This window comes from Eurosta solidaginis, chromosome 1, assembly GCF_040869045.1.
Source record: "Eurosta solidaginis isolate ZX-2024a chromosome 1, ASM4086904v1, whole genome shotgun sequence".
Lineage (NCBI taxonomy): Eukaryota > Metazoa > Arthropoda > Insecta > Diptera > Tephritidae > Eurosta > Eurosta solidaginis.
In genome coordinates this window covers 133,572,915-133,591,494 of record NC_090319.1, presented here as the reverse complement: position 1 = coordinate 133,591,494, position 18,580 = coordinate 133,572,915, and the positions used below count along the sequence as shown (strand labels likewise).

Sequence of the window (18,580 nt, the reverse complement as noted above, 5' to 3'; positions counted from 1 at the left end):
AGAGAGTAGGCCATAGTTCTATGGATTGACGCCATTTAGGGATATCGCTATAATGGTGGACCAGGGCTGACTCTAGAATTTGCTTATACGATATAGGTATCAAATGAAAGGTGTTAATGAGTATTTTAAAAGGGAGTGTGCCTTAGTTGTATATGTGAAGGCGTTTTCGAGATAACGCCATAAAGGTGGACCAGGGTGACTATAGGATGTGTTTGTATGATATAGGTATCAAATGAAAGGTGTTACTGAACATTTTAAGAGGGAGTGGGCCTTAGGTCTATGTGGACACCTTTTCGAGACATCGACATTTTGGTGGGCCAGGGGTGACTCTAGAATGTGTTTGTACGATATGGGCATCAAATGAAAGGTGTTAATGAGTATTTTAAAAGGAAATGGGCTTTAGTTCTATAGGTGAACGCCTTTTCGAGATATCGCCATAAAGGTGGACCAGGGGGACTCTAGAATATGTTTGTACGATATGGGTATCAAATGAAAGGTGTTAATGAGTATTTTAAAAGGGAGTGATCCTTAGTTCCATAGGTGGACGCCGTTTCGAGATATCGCCATAAAGGTGGACCAGGGGTGACTCTAGAATGTGTTTATACGATATGGGAATCAAATGAAAGTTGTTAATGATTATTTTAAAAGCGAGTGGGTCTTCGGTGTATAGGTGGAGGCCTTTTCGAGATATCGCCATAAATGTGGACCAAGGGTGACTCTGGAATGTTTGTACGATATGGGTATCAAACGAAAGTTGGTAATGAGTATTTTAAAAGGGAGTGGGCCTTAGTTCTATATGTGGACACCTTTTCGAGAAATCGCCATTAAGGTGGGCCAGGGGTGACTCTAGAATGTGTTTGTACGATATGGGTATCAAATGAAAGGTGGTAATGAGTATTTTAAAAGGGAGTGGGCCTTAGTTCTATATGTGGACGCCTTTTCCAGATATCGCCATAAAGGTGGACCAGGGGTGACTCTATAATGTGTTTGTGCGATATGGGTATCAAATTAAAGGTATTAATGAGGATTTTAAAAGCGAGTGGCCCTTGGATGTATATGTGAAGGCGTTTTCGCGATATCGACCAAAATGTGGACCAGGGTGATCCAGAAAATCATCTGTCGGGTACTGCTAATTTATTTATATATGCAATACCACGAACAGTATTCCTGCCAAGATTCCAAGGGCTGTTGATTTCGCTTTTTCATTTTCTTCTACTTAACATGGTAGGTGCCACACCCATTTTACAAAGTTTTTTCTAAAGTTATATAAAGCCATTTTCTATACCAAGATAAAGTGGGTTCAGATAAGTACGTGGACTAAGTTTAGTAAAGATATATCGGTTTTTGCTCAAGTTATCGTGTTAACGGAATAGCGGAAGGACAGACGGTGGACTGTGTATAAAAACTGACGTGGCTTCAACCGATTTCGCCCTTTTTCACAGAAAACAGTTACCGCTATAGAATCTATGCCCCTACCAAATTTCAGAAGGATTGGTAAATTTTTGTTCGACTTATGGCATTAAAAGTATCCTAGACAAATTTAATGAAAAAGGGCGGAGCCACGCCCATTTTGAAAATTTATTTTATTTTTGTATTTTGTTGCACCATATCATTACTGGAGTTGAATGTTGACATAATTTACTTATATACTGTAAAGATATTAAATTTTTTGTTAAAATTTGACTTTAAAAAAATTTTTTTTTTAAAAAGTGGGCGTGTTCTTCATCCGATTTTGCTAATTTTTTTTTTAGCACTTATATAGTAGTAGTAGTAACGTTCCTGCCAAATTTCATCATGATATCTTCAACGACTGCCAAATTACAGCTTGCAAAACTTTTAAATTACCTTCTTTTAAAAGTGGGCGGTGCCACGCCCATTGTCCAAAATCTTACGTCTCAAGCATTAAACCAGACATCGGCAAATAATGGCACAATTTTGCAGACTCAATTCACACGTATTCTTATTCCCTTTAGTTTAGTTGTCGCTGAGCATTTGGGGCAGTAACATCGATTATATTCGTCGCTTGCTATGTTGGCGAATGTTATTATCAAGCAAAAAGCAAAGGTCGTTTGTTAGTTTTTTCAATACGCACAAGCGAAAAATATATAATGTTGGCAAACGCTTTTGCGCAAATATAATGTATTTAATGTATAAACCCTTTGCTTGCCATTGTGCGCATTAAAAATATAATAACAAGCGATCTTTGCTTGTTGCTTACTAATAAGCGAATGAACTACGTAAACCGACACGATTATCGCGCTCTCACTAACACATCTGCATTTTGATTTTGCCGATGCCTGCATTAAACGTACGTCGTGGTTTCTAGATAGTGGTGCATCAACACACATATGCAGTGAGAAAAATATGTTTGTATCTCTTAGAGGTCAATGGGAAAGTGATGTTAGCGTCGTACAACTATTTAGAAGCCGCAGGTATAGGAAGCGTGGAGATAGAAGCAAATTGCGAGATTTTGTTAAAAGACGTATTGTTCGTACCAGCGATGGTAGGCAATTTCATTCAAGTCGGCAAAGTCATAGGCAATGGTGTTAGTGTGAATTTTGACAAATGTGCGATCATAAGAAATGAAAAAGGCAAAATTCTGTTAAGAGGGGAGAAGAGAAATAATTTGTACGTCTTTGAAAGCGACGCTTGTGTAAATTAAAAATTTGTTCAAATTTAAAATATTTTCAATTTTATGATCTTTACATGATAATCACAAATTTTATTCTGAAAACTTCTTTTGAAAATTTTACATTTCATATTCATTCAAATATCAATTATTTCATTTCTTCAAAGAACAGTGATCATGAAATACAGTAGTTTTTCTGATATCTAATATATGATAGTATTATTTTTAAGAATGCAGTATTGCTATTTATCTAAATCAATGTCAACTAACAAAGACATAACTTAACTACTCCCCCTTTCAAATTTAAAACGTCCCCGTTTAAGTCATTATTAAACAAAACAAAAATAAAGTAAGATATTTTTTATCCAAATACAAATGTAATAATTGTAAACAATCAAAATTGATATGGTTAAATTTTAATATTCACAAGAAAAAGAAGAAAACAGGTATCATTTAAACCAAGTATATAATTCATCTAGGGTTGCTTTTATGAACTTTTTTACCTTCGATTAAAACCGCGGTACCTAAGTCTTTTTCAACAAAATTTTCATTAAAAACTTTATTAAATTCATTCCCCAATCATTTATTTATTTTATTTAATAAAAACTGTTTTTCCTGGTTCATATAATCTAATTTTTTTATTCTTATTCAGTCTTTGTAATAAAGTTTCCTGTGACTTGACCAATATTTCTCTAACACAATTCAACTTCTCATTTTAAAATTTTTGAAAAACATTAATCGGTTTAGCATTTATTGTAGAATGAATAATATTGTTATATTTATGCGTTGCTAACAATACTAGATCTACAGTCTCACTCAGCTATTTTTGAGCTTTAATACACCTACATATCTCGATTATAGTTGAGTGAAGTCGTTCAATTTGCCCATTAGTTTCCCTGTGTAATGTAGGTATAAAAAATTGTTCTATTGAATAATTATCTCTTAATAACTGATTGTATTAGATTGAAATGCTTTTTCATTATCAGACACAATAATTTTTGTATTTTGAAATACTAATAATACCTCCAGCAGTGCTGCTTTAATATCCAATGTACATAGATCGTGATGCAAAAGGTTTAACAATAGGAAATTTTGAAAACTTATCAATTCATGTTAAAAAATACTATTTATCCGTAATGAGAATGTCCAGGTGTAGAAATTCTCCTGGATAATTTGGGATTGGTGTTTTTCCAATTTCTAAATTAGATGGCTTACGCTGATACTTATTCTATAAACCAATTTTACAATTTGCAACAATCGATCTTAATATCTTTTTGATATCAGGAAAAAAATACTCATTTGAAATTTGTTTATAATTTTCTAATAAACAACGATGAGCGCGATTGTGTTTAGTAGTAGCAATTTCAAGCTGATCATTTTTGTTAAATAAATACATTACTAACAATTCAGTATGTCGAAAATTAATGCCGGGAAATGAAGAAACAATAGGATTTTGAATTTCTGCTAAAGTTCGCAGATCACAGTATCGCATTTGCAACCTTCGGATTAATAACATCTTTTAAACATCGTAATAAATTTTAAATGGTATCAAAAAATATTGTATGACGACAGAAATTTTTAAAAATCTTGTTCAATGTTTTATCTAATGATTGTGCTTTTGACAAAACAAGCTGATTTTAAAATTGGTTTCAAGAATTTTAACTGTCTTAATTACATCAGTATAGGACTCTTCACTGCGCAATGTTTCTAATTAACACGTGTGAAACAAAGCAAACGAATTAGATAAAACCACGATAAAAAATAAGTATAAAAACTTCAAAATAATTCTTAAAATATTATTGACGAAAAATTAAAATGCCTTTAAAATAAGACTTGCATGAAAACAAAATCTAATTCACAGTTAAGGACTCGTAACAATTCAAGTCAAACGTACTTTAGGTGAACTAAATTTCAAAGGAATATTTCCAATTTACCAATTAATTTACTAAAAATAAATCGCTCTTATTAATTTTGCTTAATACTAACAATTCTGTTGAGAAATATTAAAATTAAATATTGTTTAAATTTAATCTAAAAATTGATGTTGATTGTAATCTTCTTTAGTAGCCTTCTCTAATGTTCTTTTCGTCCACGTGATCTTTCTCCATTTGCTCTCTAGTTGTCTTATTGTTGTTGTTCCTTGGTTTAATGTTGACTAATGTATTTAGTTTTATTTTCACTTCATTATTTTACTATTTCATAGGATTTCATGATACTTGCAAACTAATTTATATTGTCTCGCAATATTTCTCTGAATGAAAAAATATCCTCTACAATTGTAGTGTGTATTCACCATTATATTTTTAGTATTATTATTCATAGGGTCACCCTGTGTAAGCATTCCAAGTAAACAGATGTTTTTGCAAGCACTTCATGCAAGCTTAATAAAGCCGGAGTCATTGGTGCCGTATGTCGTATCGCTGTATCCGTATCCCTAACGTAATCAGCTGTTTATCGTTACGACGGTAAACCAAAACCCAATTGGTTGGCTACAATACGGTTACGACCTTAGCGGCACCAATAATCGATTGCATTGATTCTCATATGGTTGGTCAAATCAGCTGTTATAAGGTTACCGATACGGTTACCGATAAAGCACCAATGTCTCCAGCTTAAATCGTAACATAAAGAAACGCTATACATTCCAATAGAATTGACAAGAGTATAAAAGCTCGATCTTCACAGTAAATGTTTTACTTTGTGATGAACTGTGCACTCGGGAGGTATGTTATATGTTGTGTATACATGTTAATTTCTATATCCATTTGATATGTTGTAGGCGCCTTGCTACCACTACAAGACGAACGGCGCAAAGTCGGTCACTTGGAACATAGCAATAGACTACAATGTATATTTTATTGTTGTTGTACGGGAAAAGGCGAACAGTGTAAAACTGGTCACTTGAACGGTACTTGAATTATTTTGTATATTTGTAAATTAGTTACAGCGGTGAACCATAATTTAAGCTAAATATGACATTTTTGTATATTTTGTCCATTTAGGTTAATTACCTACGTAAAACCCTGACATTTTGAAATAAACATTCAAACACAATTTTCTCTTCTTCTTCTTCCATCGCGAGAGAAATCATTTGGTATAATTCTGATTGTGTTCATACTACACAATCAAAGAACCCAAACATAACCTTTATTATAAATTGGCGCCCAACCGCGTGGCCATTATTTTGCGTGGCAAACTCCATTCTTTTACTGCCTTTAAATCGTGGCCAACCTCTCGAGTTGCTTCTTCACTCCTATTCGCCGAAGCGAACGAATTGCGAAATTTTCAAAAAACTCCAATATGACGACCTTCACTACAGAACAAATTGAACGACTTATGCAAGCCGTCAGTAATTTTAATTCTCGTCCTGGTTCTTTCTCTAATTGTATCGCCCGTTTTAGCGGCGAACGTAGTTCCACAAAAGTAGAGGAATTTATTGCTGCCATCTCCACATTTAAGTTGGTGGAAAAAATAAACGATGCGGATGCGATTAGCGGTATGCCCATGGGTCTGGTGATGCAGCAGAATGGTGGCGGGGGGTGAAATCGAAAGCCGAAGCTTTTGATGATGTTATACGAATGTGAAGCATTCGCTCCTCCTAGGTTATCGCGGCGTATATACGTTGAAATTTTTGATAGCAAGCAGCAGAAACATGAGTCGGCGGATGTCTTTATTAGGAAAAAACGCGCACTTTTCTCCCAATTAAATAATGTGCCAGCCGAAGCTGACCAAATAGATATTTTGTTTGGGTTACTGCATGTAAAAATCCATGAAAATAAACAGTTTTTATGAGTTGCTAAAAGAAGCCCGTGAAGCCGAGTTATTCTCGCAAGAACGTAGGCAAAATACATCAAACGATAGCTACGCCACCAGTTCAAACAACTCAGCACGTTGGAATTATTGCCGCAAGAAAGGTCATAGCATGGATGTATGTATGAAAAGGAAAAACGAGGAAGCGAAAGAAACGCATGCTGCTAACGTGGCGCAATCTGTAGCTTTAAAGCCCAAGTTTGCTTGCTATGGATGCAATGCTCCTGGTGTAACGCGTGCCAATTGCACGAATTGCAAACAAAAAACCAAAGCAACGCCTAGCACAGTCACCTTTAACTCCTTGTCCACGTCGATTGGTACTGAAATCCCGATCGCGAACGTCCAACTTTTTGGTGTATCTGGACAGGCATATTTTGATTCTGGCGCTCGAACAAGCGTAGCGAGGACCAATCTGAAACGTATAATGGATTTCAAGGGATGTGCATATGAATCCGTTAAGTGTGGCATTACACTTGCCGACGGTAGTAGATCTTTTCAGAAATGCCTATCTACAGTATGCAAAATTGTTATAGGTGGAAGAAACTTGAACATTCAATTTATTATCTTGCCCAATGCCAAAGGTAATCGAACTCTCATTGGCGCTGACTTTGTGGAACAGGCTGGAATCGTATTGAACATGGGCCAGCGTTACTGGTACTTTGAAAGTGATCCATCTACCCATTTCGATTTCGCAGATTCCGAACCAATGGAACTAAACCTATTAGAAACAGTCAAGGTTAGCACGACAGCGTGTAAACGTAAAGCTGAAGCTAAAATTCCCTGCAAGATTGACACATCGAAAGTTTATATGTCTGAATTTGAATACTACGGGCCAGAGTTGCCGAATGATTACTCTCCACGAGTCATTCAAGACATATTTAGAGATGCTATCCCGCCGGAAATGGTTACGCCTGAAACACCTAAACGTGGTGACCTGTTTACTGGTGTCTACAAGTAGACTGATTTATTTTCCATTGATTTTGTTTCGTTAAATAAATGGACGGAACTGAACTGAAGCTATCAGAGAAGACGCAACTGGAAAAGCTTTTGCGTACGCATTCAAATGTATTTGGAACATTGTGTGAGCCAACGCCATACGCACAGCATTTCATAGACACTGGAGATCATGCACCAATAGCTTCGCCACCGTATCGTTTGTCTTTTCCAAAATAACGCGAATTAAATGCGAAATAACGAAGATGCTTGAAAACGACATCGTCGAGGAAGCGGATTCGCCATGGTCTTCGCCGGTTGTAATGGTAGCCAAAAAAGATGGAGGTACACGCGTATGTGTCGATTACCGGAAAATTAATTCGATAACTACTCCAGACCGTTACCCCTTACCACGTATGGATGGCTTACTCCACTTCGCAAAAAGTACAAAATGTATGCCAACATTGGATCTTCAATGCAGATATTTTCAAATAGCTCTTGCTGAAAAGGACAGAGAGAAGACATGTCTTATAACGCTATTTGGTCCATATAGATTTAAGCGTATGCCTTTTGGCCTTCGAAATGCTGCCGCAACCTTTCAACGACTCATAGATCGCTTCAAAACCACCGTTCCAAATGTGCAAATACTTGCGTACCTGGATGACATAATTATCAGTTCATCCACGTTCTCGGATCATATGAAAGGTTTGAATACAGTACTTGAGAAGCTTGAAAAGTTCAAGCTACGTGTAATTCTTAATAAATGTAGATTCTGTTGCCCAGAAGTAAAATATCTGGGTCATGTACTCACAACAGAAGGTGTCAAAGTCGATCCAGATAAAACGTCTGCTATTGTGCTAAGAAAGGAGCCACCTTAAAGGAACTGATATCATTCATACAAACGTGTTCCTGGTATCGCCGTTTTATTGATCGTTTTGCAGAAGTCATTAAACCACTCACAGAGCTAATGAAAAAGAACCATGTATGGCAATGGCGTACACCACAAATTGAAGCGTTTAATCCGCTAAAACAGTTGCTGGTAAACCCTCCTATTTTAAAGCAAGCTGAAGATAATATTCCCTTTGTAATAAAAACCGATGCGAGTGCTTACGCATTAGGTGCAGTATTACTTCAAGGAGAGAAAGAAAACGAACACCTCATCGAGTACGCCGGTCGATTGTTAACATCAGCTGAGCGGAGCTATTCCACAACGGAGCGCGAAGCTCTTGCTATCGTATGGGCCTGTTCAAAACTTCGAGGATATATTGAAGGTGCTGAGATTCGCTTAAAGACGGACCACCAGCCTCTGAAATGGTTATTGAGCATGAAATAAACTACTGGTCGCCTTGCAAGATGGGTGTTACAGATTCAATCGTATAATTTTCAAATAGAGTATACCCCAGGCAAAAGCAACTCCTTAGCTGATATGCTCCCGAGACCGACGTGTGATACAGATGATCACCAATCATTAAATTGGATATGTGCTTTCTATACAGATTTACCTCATAAGACATCTAGCGAACTACGAAATGAGCAGTTAAAAAATGATTACCTAATGAAAGTCATAAATTCCTTAGAGAAAGGCGATGAAGATATTGCCTTATGGAGCAATCGCGGTTACCTCCTCAACGACGGAGTATTATATCGTTATGCAAATGACGATTCCGAAGAGGCACATATGGTAATACCTGCGCATGAACGCGCAAATATCTTGGAAGAATATCATGACAAAAAAAATACTGCTGGTCATTATGGAACCGAAAAACAATTGACAGAATCGCTAAACGTTACTCCTGGCCAGGGATGCGTGCTGAAATAACTAAGCATGTGAGAACCTGTGTTGAATGTCAACGTTATAAAGCAACAAACATGAAACCTATGGGTTTACTCCAAACCACGAGTAGCAAACAAAGATTTGAAGTTGTTTCTATCGATCTTTTCGGTCCGTTGCCAAAAACAGATGATGGATATGAGTGGATATTCGTGATAGAAGACGTCGCCACTAGGTGGGTTGAATTATTCCCAATGAAAGAAGCCATAGCAGTAACGCTAATTAATGAAATTTTTCTTCGATACGGTGTACCAAGTCGACTTAAGAGAGACAATGGTGTACAATTTGTCTCGTCAATCATGCAAAACATAGCATACGTTATGGGAGTACAACAGCTCTTCACGCCTGTTTATCACCCTGAAGCAAACCCAGTTGAAAGGAAAAATAGGGACCTTAAAGCCCAGTTAAGTATATTTGTACAAAACGAACACAAAGCTTAGAAGAGCAACTTATCCGCTATCCGTTTCGCATTGAACACCAGTAAGTGCCAGTCAGTCTTCGCTTGCGTGTTCGGCGGTTGCTGGCCATGCAGAAATGCCTGCCATCCCACTACGGGAAAGTCAAATATCCTGGGCTATAAATTCGTTCAAGCCCTATAAGTCACCCGACCCGGATGGCATCATTCCTGCGCAACTTCAAAGGTCTTTAGGGATTTCCTGCCGCTGGTTGGCCATCATCTACACTAACTGCCTCAGGCTTAACTATATCCCTAAGTCGTGGCACACGGTTAGGGTCATCTTCATTCCGAAGGCCGGCAGGAGCTCTCATGTGTCACCTAAGGATTTCAGGCCAATAAGTCTCTCGTCGTTTCTTCTTAAGACGTTTGAGCGGTTGATTGACCTGTACCTACGGGAAAGGATACCTGGGGGGTTACTGTCGGCTTCACAGCATGCGTACTGCAAAGGCAGGTCGACGGAAACGGCTCTCCATTCGATTGTAAAGCAAATAGAGGGGTCTCTAGAACATAAAGAGTATGCTCTGGGTGCCTTTCTAGACATCGAGGGGGCTTTTAACAATGTATTACCGGGGGCAATCGGAAGAGATCTGGTGGGTTTAGGAGTCGAAGCGGCTCTGGTTGAATTTATTAGCAAACTTCTATGCGGCAGAATTGTCGCAGCGGAGTGTGGAGGGGCCATAATTAGGAGGAAGGTGTGCAGGGGCACGCCACAGGGGGGTGTCCTATCTCCTCTGCTCTGGGTTGTGGTAGTCAACGAGCTTCTTGTGGAGCTGGAAGCCAATGGTTGTCGGGTGGTTGCCTATGCAGATGACCTCGCTATCCTAGTCAGGGGCAAATTTCTGGGCACCCTACGCGATGTTCTGCAGGGCTACCTGGATACTGTGGCTAGGTGGGCTGAATCATGTGGATTGGCGGTCAACCCGGGAAAAACAGAATTTGTTCTTTTTACAAGGAGATATAAGATACCCGACTTCAGAACTCCTTCGATTGGAGGGGTACCGTTGGTACTTACTGACAGGGTTAAATATTTGGGAATTGTTCTGCACAAGAAGCTGTCCTGGAGGCCCAATTTGGAAGATAGGGCCAGGCCAGGAAGGCCGCGGTTGCCTTGTACTGCTGCAGGGGGGCTATCGGAAAGAGATGGGGGCTCTTGCCAGGAGTAGTACACTGGCTTTATGAAATGGTGGTCAAACCGATTCTGCTCTATGGGGTGCTGGTGGAAAGCACTGGACACGGCGAGCACCTCCAAAATGTTAGTGTCAGTGCAACGGACGGCGCTTATCGGTATCAGTGGCGCTATGAGAACAACACCTACCTTGGCACTGAATGTCATGCTGAATATACATCCAGTAGATATTGCGGGAAAGGCAGCCGCGGCCCGGTCGTTGGTCAGGCTTCGTGATATGGGTTATATGCTTTCTGATTTCGGACACTCTAGCCTTCTTACTAGTTTCGACTTTATCCCGGACAGGACGGACTATTGCATGCCGGTGGCCGCTCCCTATACAACCTTCACCCGAGTCATTCCCCCGAGGAAGGAGTGGAGAAGAGGAATTATCTGGGGCATGGGACCGGTTAACTTGTTCACGGATGGGTCGAGGTTGGACGGAAAGGTTGGCGGGGGGTCTTTTGTCAAGAGCTAAATGTAAGCCGCAAGTTTAAGTTGGCTGATCACTGCAGAAGTTGCTGCGATTAAGGATGCGGTGGATGAAATGCTATCCAGCGCTACTACGGTTAGGGAATTTAACATCTACTCTGATAGCCAAGCGGCTATAAAACCCTTGAGCTCAACTACAGTGCGATCGAGGGTGGTCTGGGAGTGCCTGACCTCACTTGCGATTGCATCGAATTATTATACAATTAAGATTATCTGGGTCCCGGGCCATAGTGATATTCCGGGTAACTATCAAGCGGATCTCTTAGCCCGAATCGGTGCAACTGAACCGGATGAAGATGGCTGTAGGGATTTCGGGATTCCGCTAGCCACCTGTGGATTGCTCTTCCATAGGTGGGCCTCGAGTCAGCTCAGAAAACGTTGGGCGGACACTACGTCTTGCAGGATATCAAGATCTTTCTGGCCGAAAGTGGATGGCAGGAGGTCTGCTGAAATAATTGGGTTCACTAAGGCTCACCTATCAATGGTCATTGGGGTTTTGACAGGGCACTGTCCCATGGGTATCCATGCGGTACGTCTCAATATATTGGAAACTCCATCCTGCTGCAGCTGTATGGAGGATGATGAGGTGGAATCACCAAATCACTTTATGCTTGACTGCCCAGCTTTTGCCAGAACTAGGCGAAAGTATTTCGGTCGTGACTCACTTGGATCTCCCGAGGAGCTGTCCAAGGTTGAGATCGGGATCATTCGGAACTTTATCGTTGCTACCCAACGATTCTCTAAGTAGTTATATCTCTACGTCACCGGTAGTTTAGTTTATTATATGTGGTATCACAACGGACCGTCATGTTGTCCATCACCAACCTAACCTAACCTAACCTAAGTGCCAGTCAACTGGTTACTCCGCAGCATACCTCACTTTTGGAAGAGAACTTAGAACGTTTGACCATGTAGAGCATGACATCATAGCAGTAATTGAAAGCGAGAATTTTATACCGCAGATTACGCCATATTTGAATAGATTGGTTGACGCCCTTCAAAACGCAAAAGAAATCGAACAACAAATGCTGGATCGCAACAAAAATTATGTTGATAAGAGAAGAAGGTCACGAGAAGATATTGATGTGGGATTTGAAATTCTAGTAACTACACACGTACTGAGTCAGGCAGAGAAAGGAATAACTTCAAAATTCGTACCAAAACGTGATGGTCCATATGTTATTGTCCGAAAGATAGGCACATCAATTTACGAAATTGCAAGTACATCCGAACCAAGCGTACCACTAGGAGCGTACCACGCATCTGCCTTGACGCTATATAGAGGCAATGGGGAGAATACAGATTCAAACCCAATACAACCAATTCGGAAGAGAGGAAGACCCAGGAAATCCTAAGCAAATTTGATGATGTTTGATCAGTGTATCCACCCAACATCAAGGGGAGGATGTAGCAACACTATACATTATAACATTGTAACAAATAACATTGTAGTGTGTATTCACCATTATATTTTTAGTATTATTATTCATAGGGTCACCTCGTGCAAGCATTCCAAGTAAACAGATGTTTTTGCAAGCACTTCATGCAAGCTTAAATCGTAACATAAAGAAACGCTATACATTCCAATAAAATTGACAAGAGTATAAAAGCTCGATCTTCACAGTAAATGTTTTACTTTGTGATGAATTGTGCACTCGGGAAGTATGTTATATGTTGTGTATACATGTTAATTTCTATATCCATTTGATATGTTGTAGGCGCAAAGCCTGTCACTGGGAAAATAGCAATGGACTGCAATATAATAGTTCTATTGCTACCACTACAAGGCGAACGGCGCAAAGCCCGCCACTTGGAACATAGCAATAGACTACAATGTATATTTTATTGTTGTTGTACGGGGCAAGGCCAACATTGTAAAACTGGTCACTTGAACGGTACTTGAATTCTTTTGTATATTTGTAAATTAGTTACAGCGGTGAACCCTTTTTAATGTAAATATAACATTTTTGTATATTTTGTCCATTTAGTTTAATTACCTACGTAAAACCTTGATATTTTGAAATAAACATTCAAACACAATTTTCTCTTCTTCTTCTTCCTTCGCGAGAGAAATCATTTAGTATAATTCTGATTGTGTTCATACTACACAATCGAAGAACCCAAACATAACCTTTATTATAACTTTTATAATCCTTTTAATTTTTTTGTAATGACTTCAAAATTCTTTTTAAATTTTGTTTGTTAGGATTTGTATAATCCTTTTTTTAATTTAGTTTTTCTTTTCTTTTACAAATTTTGTTTTTGTTTCTTTGAGTTAGGATTAATCACCCTTATTGTCATTGTCGTCGTCGACATCATCGTCGTTGATATCGTCGCCGTTTTTCAGTCGATGTCACATCGTATCGACGTCGTCGTCACTTCGACACCAAATCGGTATTGGCTAAGCTTGTTGAGACGACGCCGATAGTTTATTGATAAAATGAAAGGAAAATATACCATCTCTGCCATTTCTGGATCAGCTGTTCGATTTTTCTTACTATTTCTGGATCTTTTTTCGCGATTTGAGTTTTGTTTAAATATTTTATTTCAAGATTTTACAAAAATGTTTTTTTATGACAGTAGCAGGAGCTGCGGAGGTTCCACCGATGTAGTGCAAAAGGCTAGTACAGGATGACGGGCGCAAAGGGCGGTTAGTCATAGGCGCAGATGCAAATGCGTACCACAATGCGTGGGGAGAAGCGGATACGAACGAGAAAGGCGAATCTCTATTTTGTTACATCCTGCAAACCAATTTACAGATAGCCAACAGGGGAAATGGAACTGGGGGAGTCGAATGAATTCCTAACAGCAATATAACAAAGTTTGCCCTCTAGAAAGATTCACAGGAAAAAAAGCCGCCATGGTGGAGCAATGAGCTGAGTCTTCTAAGAAGACAGGTAAAAGAAATGTTTAAGTTCGCAAAGACCACGGAAAGCGAAGGGTGTTGGAACGAGTACAGGGATCTACAGAGGATCTACAAGCGTGAAATTACCAGGGCGAAGAGAAACTCATGAAAAAGTGTCTGCACGGACATAGAGTGCTCCATCGAAACAGCACCGCTGAAAAAAGTCATAGCAAAGGGAAACATAGTCCAGGGACTAATAAAGAAAGAGAACAGGGAATGGTCACGTAATAGTGAGGAATCCCTTGAGGCGCTTCTCGATACACATTTCCCATCGGGAGACGGTTTAGAAGAGCCAGCAGACATCACTCACATTTCGATCACGGACTAGTAGTGCCGGGCTTGGTGACCGATACCAAGATGGAGTGGGCAGTGAAGACGTTTTCTAAGTTTAAATCGCCGGGCCCAGATGGTATATTCCCGGCCATGCTACAAGTCTCAAGTAGGGCGGTCGAGGAATGGCTTAAAATAATATTCGATGGGTGCATAAGACTGACTCATGTACCGCACTCTTGGAGAACTGCTCGTGTAGCTTTTCTACCAAAGGCGGGGAAGATCGGTCACGTGAGAGGCTGATAGATGTGTACATAAAGTCCACATAAAAAACAACATACCTCAATAAATTAGAGGGGTATGCAGACTATCGATGCTTAGCATTACGGGAGCCCTGAAAACAACCCCGACGGCTGTACTGCATGCCATTCCACCTGTAGACCTGGTAGCAAAGAAGAAAGCATTAACGGCCGAAACCAGGCTCGGTGCTTCGGGGCAGCTTGAGCGCCGACCATATGGCCATAGTAGTATAGCGTCATCAATCACAAGACGAACAGACTACCTGATTCCCTATCGGCGCTCCGAGGGAGATCTTGAGGCCACAATAGAGGTGGACGTTTGGCGCAAGGGTGCGCAAATGGCGGACGAGGCAATACATGTGTACACCGATGGTTCCAAAGTAGTGGAAGGAGTAGGGTCTGCGGTATACTGCGCTGATCCGGAAATAAGCAGATCCTACAGACTGCCGGATTACTGTAGCGTTTTCCTAGCGGAAATATTAGCCGTAACCAAAGCAGTAGAAACCCTGGAAGAGAATAGCTTAAGCTGCAACCGTGTTAACATTTATATTGACAGCCAAGTAGCAATTAAGGCAATAATCTCCCATAGCACAGCATCTAAATGCGTGTTAGAGTGTAAGCAGTCTCTGGAGAGAATCGGGACAGGGAGAAGCATACATCTGTATTGGGTTCCAGGGCATATGGGAATAGATGGGAATGAAAAAGCGGACGAACTAGCTAAAAAGGGCACATCCCTTGAAGCTTGCTCCGTAGAAGTCCCAATTAGAATGGGCGAGATTGCACATGATCGACCAAGCGCGAAAGGCGTGTGTTCAAGCGCGGGGCTGTAAAGTGTCGAAGATTATGTGTAGGTCTTACAACCTCAGACTAACACAGTTGCTTCTATCATTAAAAAGAGAGGACTGTAGACTCATGGCGGGTATTCTGACTGGACACTGCTTTCTGGCGTCACATTCCTTTAAATTAGGCTTGCTCAGTGATAGCAGATGTAGGAAGTGCGGGTTGGAGGAGGAAACGATCGAGCACGTTCTGTGCTCGTGCCCTGCACTTGCCAAGCTAAGACTCCAGCTATTAGGAGTGATACAGCTGTCAGATCTAGAAGCAGCAAGTGGAGTAAGTCCTAGGAAGCTTCTAGTATTTGCCAAGAGGACGGAGTTATTTTATAACATAGGTCCTGATTTTTGATAGGGTTTTTCTGTTGGTCGTTAAAACAAACTTCTGGTAACACTACGGACTCAATCAGTCTATGTGAGGTCCTCATGGACCGGCCAGTTCAACCTAACCTAACCTAGCACGAGCTCTAGTGACGAAAATAATAAAGATGAGCTTAGACTAAATAGAAAAAAGATAAGGAATAACCCCGATGTATTTCGTTTGCCAGACAACAAGTATGTATAACAACTTTCGGGGGTTTAGAATGTATTAATGTTTTAGCTGGAAATATATTACTTTATTTCAGAGTTGAAGACTATTTTCGTCTCAATAAATCTGCCTTCAGATATGTTCTGGAAACTATTCAGCCGCATATGAAAAATGAAACCAGAACAACGGCGATTTAAAAAACCATAAAATTGGCAGCAGCGTTGCGATTTTTGGGGCAAGGTTCCTATCAACTAAGTGTGGGAAATGATTTCCATCTTGGACTTTCCCAGCCACCCGTTACTGCTGTGCTTTCTGAAACACTCGACGTTTTGGAATCGGTTATATGTCCCCTTTGGATAAAATTTCACATGACAGAGGCTGAATACACAGAATGCAAGGAGGCTGAATACACAGGGGCAAGGTTCCTATCAACTAAGTGTGGGAAATGATTTCCATCTTGGACTTTCCCAGCCATCCAATGCTGTGCTTTCTGAAACACTCGACGTTTGGGAATCTGTTATATGTCCTCCTTGGATTAAATTTCACATGAGAGAGGCTGAATACACAGAATGCAAAGAGTATTTTTTCGAAAAAACTTGCTTTCCAGGAGTTATTGGCTGCGTCGATGGAACTCATATAATAATTTTGGCTCCTAGAAAACAAGACCAGCATCTATACTACAATAGAAAGGGACTTTTTAGTTTAAACGCCATAATTGTAAGAACAGATAAACTCTTAATCGGCTAAATAATAATTTTTTAACAAACAATTTAATAGATTTGTGATCATAAGTTGCGAATAAGGTATATGGATGCTAGGCATGTGGGCTCGGGCCATGATTCCTTCATATAGAAAATTAGCCACGCTAGAAGAATTCTGCGAGAACGATACGATGCTGGATAGCGTAACTTCTGGATTTTAGGTAAAAACCAACTAGACAATTTAAATCATGTAAAAGAAATATATACTTTTTTATATTTGTAGGCGATGCGGGCTATCCTCTAGAACAATTTATTATGACACCGTATCGAAGCACAACAGAAGGAAGTCCCGAGGCTATTTACAATACCAAGCACGCCAAAGCTAGAAACATAATTGAACGTACTATTGGTTTACTAAAAATCCATTTTCGCTGTTTGCTAGCTGCACGTCAACTTCATTATACGCCATCTAAAGCCACGCAAATTGCTAATGTATGTGCAGCACTTCACAACATATGCATTGATTTTAGTTCTCGCTCTGCAAACGAGGATGTACACAGTCAAGAGCATAACTTAGAGAATAGTGAAAATATTGATGATGTAGAAAATATCGTGAATATGGAAGCATCACAAATAAGAGAGGAAATCAAAACCAGCTTTGTATAGTTTCAGACTGAAAATTTCAGTTCATTTTTAATTGTGTACATATATGCATTAAATTCAGTCGTCTTAATAACTAATATCACAAAACAAAAATTATTCAGTTCTTTAGAAATAAAAAGTAATTCAGGTACTTAAAATAAAATAACTATGTACATCAAACAAACGGAAAAAAATCATTTTCTTATAAATAAATTATATAAAATCAGTCTTCTTCTTTTTTTCTAAGTTCTTAAGTTTAGTTTTTGCTATTTTAATTTTTATGGCTTTTAAAACCATATTCATTTTATGAAGTTCTACTTCCCTACATTCTTTTTTCTTTAGCATCTTTAGCTTTTCCTCCTCATTCGCGAGCATTTTTTTTTAGTACCGTGCCGTATCTCGTAAAGGGTACTTAATTGAATTTAGCCTTCTCGTGGTATCGGTAAGGACCCTCTCTTACATGTTACTGTGTTTCTCTAAGAGATCGTCTCTGCCTTTTTTTTTGATTTGTATACCCTAGTAGCAGCGGGAGTTTGGGATCTGCTTCTTCCGACCGCTGAAGTACTCGGGCCATTTTCGGAAGGAAAATCCGGTAGATGCAGTTGAACATCTGAAATTATTTAAGGATCATCCTCGACAACACAATTTACGTTTACTCAACCAGCACCTGCACACCTTGTACAATCCCTTCCGGGCTCAGCTGCTTGTCGATTTGCAGCAAGTTGGCTACTGCCTCTTCGACTGGACTTAGCGTAAATTATTTATTCATGCCACCACCTGTTGCATTACTTCCTTCCCTATTTTTCACCAGTTTTTTCTCACCTTAAATTTTAAATCTCGCTATACTTGCAGATTATATTTTCATTAAAAACTATGCTCTATTAATTGAATTACTTTAATTAGTTTTTGCCAACCGTCGCTGTCTCTTAAAGGTGGTCCCAAAGAATTTAATTTTATGCTGATCGCTTCCCACTGTTGTTTAAAATTTGCTGGTGCCATACCTCTTTGGAAGCCTTTTGCTAGGCAAGGATTTTTTTCTAGCTCAGCTACAAGAACCTCAAATTGTTGCGCACTCGTTTTTTTC

General features: G+C 39.5%; 1 pseudogene; it reads left to right on the top strand.

Moving 5' to 3' along the window:
- Positions 1-9,241: 9,241 nt before the first annotated feature.
- On the top strand, positions 9,242-17,520 carry LOC137237838 (putative nuclease HARBI1; annotated as a pseudogene).
- Positions 17,521-18,580: the final 1,060 nt, after the last annotated feature.